At 49.6% G+C, this 8,444-nt stretch overlaps 1 protein-coding gene across 1 annotated transcript in view; it reads right to left on the reverse strand.

The window, feature by feature from the left end:
• The window catches only part of gnaz (guanine nucleotide binding protein (G protein), alpha z polypeptide), a 30,416-nt gene extending 27,918 nt beyond the window's left edge, over nucleotides 1-2,498 (reverse strand). The window contains exon 1 of the mRNA XM_076044827.1: nucleotides 2,120-2,498. The gene's annotated coding sequence lies outside the window, so the exon portion shown is untranslated. The remainder of the gene's footprint in view (nucleotides 1-2,119) is intronic.
• Nucleotides 2,499-8,444: the final 5,946 nt, after the last annotated feature.

An 8,444-nucleotide genomic window follows, 5' to 3' on the forward strand; every position in this document is an offset into this window, starting at 1 on the left:
GGCACTAAAATGGGAGGGGTGAATGATAACAGCCCTTTGTGACATCACAAAGTTGATGTTTTTTAAAACTGGGTATTTTTGCATGGAGTTCCTGAAAGTGCAACACAACCATGACGGATGGACTCCGGATCGAAGCAATCAGTAGAAAACACAGTTTAGGTGGAGGGAATTTCAACAGTCTGCTGAGCCTTGGCGTGTATTTTTCCCTTTTGGGGTAAATTAAATGTTCCTTTTCTTCGGATCAAATTTACACACGGCCAACGAAGAAAGACAGAAGTTGACGTGAAGGAAGGGAAAACTGCTGCCGCTGTGCCAGATTAGTCCAGCGGTGCAGAAAATGAAAACGTCAGAACTGTCCGGCAGCAGCAGCAGCAGCAGCTACACCTACAAACCATAAATGGAACAAACGCATGTGACTGTTTGAAAACAATGTCGGAAGGTTCGGCAACAGAAGCTCATTTCCCACAATGCCCCAGTCCCACCTCAGTCTGTTTTTGTTTTTTGTTTTTTTTTGTTTTTTTTTCATTTAACCGTCCTTCACTAAAGTGGAGAGTTGAGCATCGAGTTCCGCTCCATCGTTCCTGATTGGCGGCGGCAGATAAAGGCGCCGCTGGAATTTATCCTCCATCTTCGCCTTCGTGTGTCTGACGGTACCGACGGCGAGCCATCGCAGATGCATCCAGCGTCGCCTCTGTCACATGCTCAGGGAAGCGCGTCGCTCTACCAGCGCGAACACGCACGCCTCACGCACGCACGCACACACACACACACACACACACACACACACACACACACACACACACACACACACACACACACACACATCTATCTCGCATCTCTTCCGTTCCAAATCTTCTTCTTTGCTCGTCTCTCTGCTGCATCAACCTCCGCCCCTCTGCCCCATCTGCCTCACACCCCACCCCCCTCCCCCCACTCCAACCCCCGACCCCTCCCTTGTTCCCCCCCTCCCCTCTTCCCTTCTCGAGCATGTCACACACACACACACACACGCTCTCCTGGTGCTACGATCGCCCAAATCCCTCCCCCTCCCACCTCCTCCTCCTCCTCCTCCTCCTCCTCGCCGTCGTCGGAGATGAAATAAATGACGGCGCCGCTCGGAATGTGAAAGATGAGACTGAAAAATGTCACACGTCCACCTCGCTCTGTGCTCGGCGGCGGCAATCACAAAAGCATAACCCGCGCGCGTGCCGACATGGGGAGGGATGAACCACAGAAATCCTGATGTTCTTCCCCTCCACCATCTCCCCCTCCACCGCCTCCTCCACCCAGCAGCCTGCCTGCTCCGCTCCACCGCCAGGCCACGCTCCGGCCTCTCGCGGCACCTGCAGCCGAGCCCGCCGCCACGACACACACACACACGTTGCAAATTCACATTCGCCGTCGCCTGTGAAGTTGTAAGCGGCAAACACCTGATGGTGTGTGTGTGTGTGTGTGTGAGAGAGAGAGAAAGAGAAACGGCCCCTTCCTCCTCCTCCTCCACTTGGCTCAATCGCACAGCTAACGGGCCCGGACAAGGCAGCACACACACACACACACACACACACACACACACACACACACACACACACACACACACAGACATCGTTGGTGCATCCTTGACTCGTCCTACATCCCGTCGCTTACATGGAGCGAGCGACGCGCCTGCACCGAGGCCCTCGGTGAGGACGGTGGGATGGAGGATGCTCGGGGGAGATGATGAGTCAAAAGTGTCGAGTGGTGGATGGCGGCGGCGGCGGCGGTTGGCACACAGCTAGCAGGGTGGAGGAGGGGACTGGACAGCCTGCCTGCCTGCCTGCCTGCCTAGCTTGTCTTGATGCCATCTCCGATTGTCACCTTCCCCCATTTAGCCCAAAAAACAAACACACACACACACACACACACACACACACACACACACACACACACACACACACACACAAGTACACACTAAAGGCTCCTGATGTGGCAGGGGTAAAAAAAAAAATTAAGCATCTCTTTTCTCCTCCCGAGTCCAAAAGCCCCAAAAAATAAATGGGAAGTAGAAACAGCTGTGTGTGTGTGTGTGTGTGTGTGTGTGTGTGTGTGTGTGTGTGCACGCACGCACGTCGTCAAAGCTTACCGTGCTCACAAGGCAGCATCCATTTACAAATGGACACTGCAGACGAGCCCCTTGCAGCGAGAGGAAGGCTGAGTGCAATCCACCCTTTAGTCCTGCTGCTGCTGCTGCTGCTGCTTCATCTTCATACCGTCCCTGGTACACACACACACCCTCGCACTCACACACGCACGCACGCACTCACGTACATCTCTCCCTTCTCTCTCTCTCTCTCTCTCCGTCTCTGTCAGTGCCCCTCTTTCTCTGTCTTATTAGCGTCTGCTCCTCTGTATCCTCTCTCTCTCTCGTTTGCTCCGAGGCAGTTGAGACACTGCAGCGATGGGGGTGGAGGGCGTGTATATATGCGTGCGTGTGTGTGCTGTGCGCGTGTGCGTTTGTGTGTGTTTGTGTGAGTGAGAGCGTGTCAGAGAGAGAGAGAGAGGCAGAGGGAGGGAGTGCAGGACAGAAATGGAGGGAGGAGTCAGCAGAGAGGGATAGAGGAGGAGGAGGAGGAGGAGTAGTGGCAGCGCTGGTCAGGATTTAATCATGAGAGTAAGAGAGGGAGAGAGAAACAGGCTTTGATGGAAGCGGCTCGGCGTGTTTGTTCGATGCCACCGCAACCGTAAAAATCCAACAGCAACAAAAAAAATGTATAATAGAAATGCATGTTAGCCACAGGGAGTCGGCGTGAGCCCTGCTGGGCCTGCAGGGAGGGAAGGAGCCAGAGAGAGCAGGCAGCAGGGTTGGTTGTAGTTTCATTGATGACTGAGAAAACATAGATAGGGAGAGAGGGAGGAGGAGGAGGAGGAGAGAGCAGAGGAAGGGAGGGCGGGCAGGGGAGGGGAGGGGCAGCGGTGACGACAGAGGAATGGGAGGGCGATTGGACGATGGTGTAATGTGCTGTTTCTGTGCCAACTGTCTCTGTGACGGTGGGGAAGGCTTCCTGCGCCGCCATTGGCCCCGGGCCGGGACTGACAGGGGCCGCGGCCAATGAGGCGGCGAGCTGCACCGTGTGAATGGGGTTGGGGGGAGGGTCGAGGGGGAGCAGAGGGGTTTGCTTTGCTTTCCGCTTCTCGTTCATCTCAGGAAGCCACGAAGAAGAAGAAGAAGAAGAAGAAGAAGAAGAAGAAGAAGAAGAAGAAGAAGAAGAAGAAGAAGAAGAAACACAAACAGAGAGAAACAGCAGTTGCGTTACAGGGGCATGATGGGAAATTGGCTGCTTTGACATGATAAATGTCAAAAGGTCTCCTGGCCTTTGTCTCTCTCCCTCTCTTTCTCTCTCTCACACACACACACACACACACACACACACACACTTAGACTCACACACTGTCTCCAGATCAGGTTTCTCAGGGTGTGTGTCGTAATGTAATTGGCTGGACTCCGTGGCTGCAGCGCCGCGCCGCCAGCTAATTAACTGGCTGCAGGCCAGCGCACATCTGCCGGAGTCCGGCAACTTTGCCCCGCCCCTTCGACCTTTCATGCAGCCCTTTTTTTTTTGGGGCCGTTTGTTTTATTGTTGTTGGTTTTTTTTCAACCATGCGACCCCAGCAGACAGGTGGTGCATTGTCTCCCATTATCCTCCTCCTCTCATTAATTACAGCCTGGTCTTATCGTGCAGGTCCCTTGCTCGTCTGCAGCTGTGTAGCGCTGGACAAATAACATCTGCCTGCCGTGTGTGTGTGCACACGTGTGTGTGTGTGTGTGTGTGTGTGTGTGTGTGTGTGTGTGTGTGTGTGTGTGTGTGTACAGAATAAATCTCCACAATTTACTATACGTAGTGTGTGCAGGAGCTGCCAGTCGTCTCCGATTGCCGCTGAACTCACGCCAAGAGGTTTTTCATTCCCCAGTTGTTGTTTTTTTTTCATTTCCAGGACAACATTTTGCACAACATGAGGGCCTTTAAAAACGGCACCTGATAAATCAAATGGAGAGCAGCGCAGTAACATACTATAACTGCATTTCCATTACCCCTTGAATTGCGAAAAACCTAAATATCGCAATAAAAAGCTGGTAGTGGAAACACATAAACTTTGAAAAACCTCTAAAATATGACTAAATGGTTTTCACGCTCTCGTGAGGTGGTTTTTCAGACGTATCCATATAGAGGTATATCACAAAAGTGTCTTTGAAAACACTTTTCGCATTTACACACCAGCGGATGTTACGTATGGGGTCGCGTGACCAGTTCACTTCAAGTGAAAATGCCGCTTTATGATTGGACGGAGGAGACAGAATTTTATTTTTTACAAGTGACTACAGAGAAAAATATAACAGCAAACAAACGAAAACAAACAAAAGCAAATGTAATTCTCTTCAAATCTCATCCCTTGAGATTTGACGAGAATTACAGCTTATGCGCTTCACACCATTCAGTGGAAACACCTGCAAGTCACAATTGCTTTTATTTTTGCGAAAGCTGTTCTGGAAACGCAGGTATGGAAATGCACTTTACAAAACACCCTCAAACTCACTGTCCTCACATCACTCACTGTTTTTAAACTGAACCTGCAACAAATTGTAATTGACTTTTGTGCCTGTTGAGTATTTGTCACCGTCATTGTTGAAATGCATTTATTTATTATTCACCGTTGTTTTTGTAAAATGTATAACCTTGTTTTTACAATTAGCCACTGCAACCCCTCCACCTCTCAATGAGTCTCTGCTCTAGTTTGTCTAGGCTGCATTTGTAAATAAGAATCTGTTCTTAGTCGCTTGCCTGGGTCAATAAAGGTGAAAACAAATGTTGCTAAAGGCCTCCGCTTGACGCCGCAGCTTCTGAAGCCTTCAGATCAAGAGGCTGCTGATGGCGCCCTCCTTTTTCCACGGCAGCTGGCGTCGTCGTCTCGCATTCAAATGTCAAAACTGGCCGGCGAGCAGACGTCACTGGCGTTGTCGGCACGTCGGGAGTACGGCGGGGACGACGACGCACTGCGACGACAGATTGTCTTTAAACGCGTCGAGGCGCTCGCTGGCTCGCAGACTTTTCGGTATTTTTTCGCGCTCTCCCGTTTGCCGTCAACGTCACTCTCCGCCCTCCCATCCGAAGCGGAGTGCCGCTGCAGCTCCCAGCCCCCTGGTGTGATCTCTCCTCTCGCTTTGGAGAATTTACTTCTTTTACCTTAAACACACAGCGGGGGAGGGTTTCATCCCACCGGCTACTTGAAAACTTTGCATCACTGCAGCAGCGCCAACGACGGCTCCTCTGAGAAGAACCTGACAGGAAAGACAAAGTCAGTCCAAAGAAATGTGTTATTCCCGCTCGGGATCTCAGGGGATGTTCTCTCCCGCTGCCTCCTGACCCCTCTGTCTCCTTCAACTATTTCTTTTTTTTACCCCACCTCCTCTTACCCACCCATCGCTTTTCGCTCCACACAACCCTCACATATCCCCTTTTGTCTCTCCCCAGATTGTCTCTGTGCCTCTCCCAGCTTCCTGTCTCCCTAATCCTTAATCCTGTGGAAATCGGTCAGGCAGAATGAGCCAGCTTTGATCAGGCTCTCATATCAGGCGTGCTAACAGTGTCAGCACACCCGGATCCCACCGAGGATCCCACAGAACCCTGGAGCCCGGGGCTCGGCTTCAAACAGGCTGCCCCCCCTCCGTCCAACCCCCGACTGCCGCTGTAGAGGAAGGGGAGAGGGAGGCCGCCGAGTTCCTGCCTGGCATCGGGATTTAACCCCGTTTATCTGAGACGACACTGTTTGGCTCGTGGCTCGCTGTGGGAAGAAAAAAACAAAAAAGAGTGAGGAGCCGGAGGAAGGCGGCTGGTTTTGGTGGGTGTGGTCGCAGAAACACCAAGCGGCCCCTCGACGATGAAATCCCTCAACCTGTGTCCATGGTTTGTGGACATCTACAATCCACGGTGTGACTGCTTCCTGACTTGGTGGTTATAACAGTCAGCACCTTAAAAAAAAGTTCAGTTTTGTGTTGTCCTGCAGAGTTCAATCGTCTCTTGAATGGTGCAACTTCACTCCACTGACATTTTACGACATTTTGCTTCCATCCTGTCGGGCAACACTGACAAATGCGACACTAGTCCGTCCTTCTCGTGATGTCTCAAAGGGCACGATATCTCTCCCGGCTTTGTGACAGTGCTGCGAGCCAGGTGTTGCCTCCTCCCTCTGAGACCGCCTCCTTTTTGACCCCCTCCAGAACAGGTCTAGGTACAAAACGCTGAGCAGGTTTGGCAGGAGGCTGTAAACAGAGGGTTAAAGATGCTGTTTTTCTCATGTCCTCGTCCTAAAGATTCTGGCAAATGAAAGAAACTTTTAACATTTGAATTCATCTCCTTGGTAACTGGCTGAGACTTGACCTGAATAATCACAGAAATGTGTGAAAACCAAGTACTGTATTTATTTTTTATGTTTTCATTTGCCTTTTATTTTTTTTTATTTTTTTTTTTAGTAATTGTTTTGACCGTCTGCACATAAAGCACCTACAGCAACTGTAAATGTTGGCATGCACTACATTGCATTAGGCTGCACTAAAAACAAGCACACATGACCGGGAGGTGCGACAGTGAAGACAGTGTCCTAGTAATCAGCACTGAAGTGGAGTCAGGTACTTTTTATCAGGGGGAATCACTCTTAACAGAAGCCAGTGTGTGCATGAAATTGTCTGTTTTGATAGTTTTGGGGTACAAAAAAAAACAACCTAAAGCCATGAAGGACCAGGTGACCATCCTGCCGTTTGCAATAATCACTGCACAGGAATTAAAGAAGGAAAAGGCATTTTCCCCTCCTTTCTTTCTTACAGTTCGAATCAGAGTTCAGCTTTCCCAACGCAATGTCTGACATCTAGTGGCCAAATTCAAGTACTACAGTATCTAAATAGAATGTAATTTTTGTTTTGTTTTTGTTGTTGCTTTTAATCTGTTCAATATGGATTGTAATTGACAAGTTACAGATCCGCTTTAATCCATCCTTTTAAGTAATTTGTGTTGCGAACTGTATTCTGTGACTGCTGTTATTTTGTTGTTGTTGTTGTTGTTGTTGTTGTTGTTGTTGTTGTTTTATGTATTGCTGGAACTTTGTATTTGCTACCCTCTTGGCCAGGTCACTCTTGAAAAAGAGATTTTAATCTCAATTAGTCTTTTTTACTTGGTTAAGTAAAGGATATTGATCGATTGATTCGTTGATTGATGTTGATCTTTGACCTTTCCAGTTTGTAAAAAAAACAAAAACTACATAAAGGTTGGAAGGTGACAGTCGTGTCCATGCTCTCGACAATAGAATGGAGGAAGTAATGTATCGTGCTGTCAGTGGCAGTGTTGTTCAGTCGCTCAGACAAATTGTGAACAGGACCAATTGTGTGTGTGTTTACTATTTACATCATTATCTTTCGGGACAGTGAATCTGTTCCTTCTGTGCTTTTTAAACAGGGAAACCCACGGCTCTGCGTGTTTTGCGGGATCACCGGCTCTGGGAAACAATCGTCGTGTGCGATGCTGCTGCTGTCTAAAGTGGATTAGCAACCGCCACACCTTCCCCCACTAATCTGACCCCGCGGTGGTGGGGGCCAGGAACAGCCCGGGTCACTCCGGTTGATCCGCGGACCCCCAGCCGTCAGGAGTGTCGAGCTCGTCGAGGTGTGGCTGCCCGTCTTGTGTGTTCAGCCCCGACTTCTTAAATCCAGTTTGTCGAGTTTCATTGGCGTGAAGAGATAAGTGGCTATCGTTGAAACCGGCACCTTCTTCTTGTTGTTGAGCTGCAGCACCGGTTCCAGTCGGGGTGAAGCACTGGGCTTTTAATTGAGCCTCCATCTCCCCTTGAATATATGTCTCTCCTGCTGGGAGCAGATTGTACATAATCTGGAAGAAAAGCAGCTCTTTGCAGACTTTAGTAATCCCTCCCCTTCACACACACACACTGGAGCTGGAGGGAATCCCGCTGACCCCTTTCTAAACCCTAATGCCATCTTTATCAGCAGGAAAGACACTGTCTGGCCTGGCATCGACTCAGCAGTCCATTGTCAAGCCTCCTCGTGTCTGTGTGTCTGTGTGTGTTTCCAGAAGGCTCCTCTGCATGCTTCCCCTGTCGTGCAGATTTAATCAACACGGGAAATTAAGAGCTTTGCCCCGTCGAGACTCGGGCAGCCGACACTCTCACAGGTGGTTTTCACCAGGAAACCAGGAAGAGGAGGAGGACAAAACTGCAATAGGAGGGCTTTTTTGTTGTGATGTTTAATTTTCTATGATAAAGGTTAAAAGTGATGCGTGATTTGACACGCTTAAATGTACTGCAACCATCCAGTGAAGTGTGTAAAGTTTTCGATTCCACTTTTTTTAACCACATCCAAACCACAAACTGAACAGAAATCCCACACTGCTCGTTTTACCCCAAACAGA

This window comes from Nelusetta ayraudi, unplaced genomic scaffold (genome assembly GCF_046127955.1).
Source record: "Nelusetta ayraudi isolate G7.1 ecotype Tasmania unplaced genomic scaffold, CSIRO-AGI_Nayr_v1 ptg000083l, whole genome shotgun sequence".
NCBI classification, from domain to species: Eukaryota; Metazoa; Chordata; class Actinopteri; order Tetraodontiformes; family Monacanthidae; genus Nelusetta; species Nelusetta ayraudi.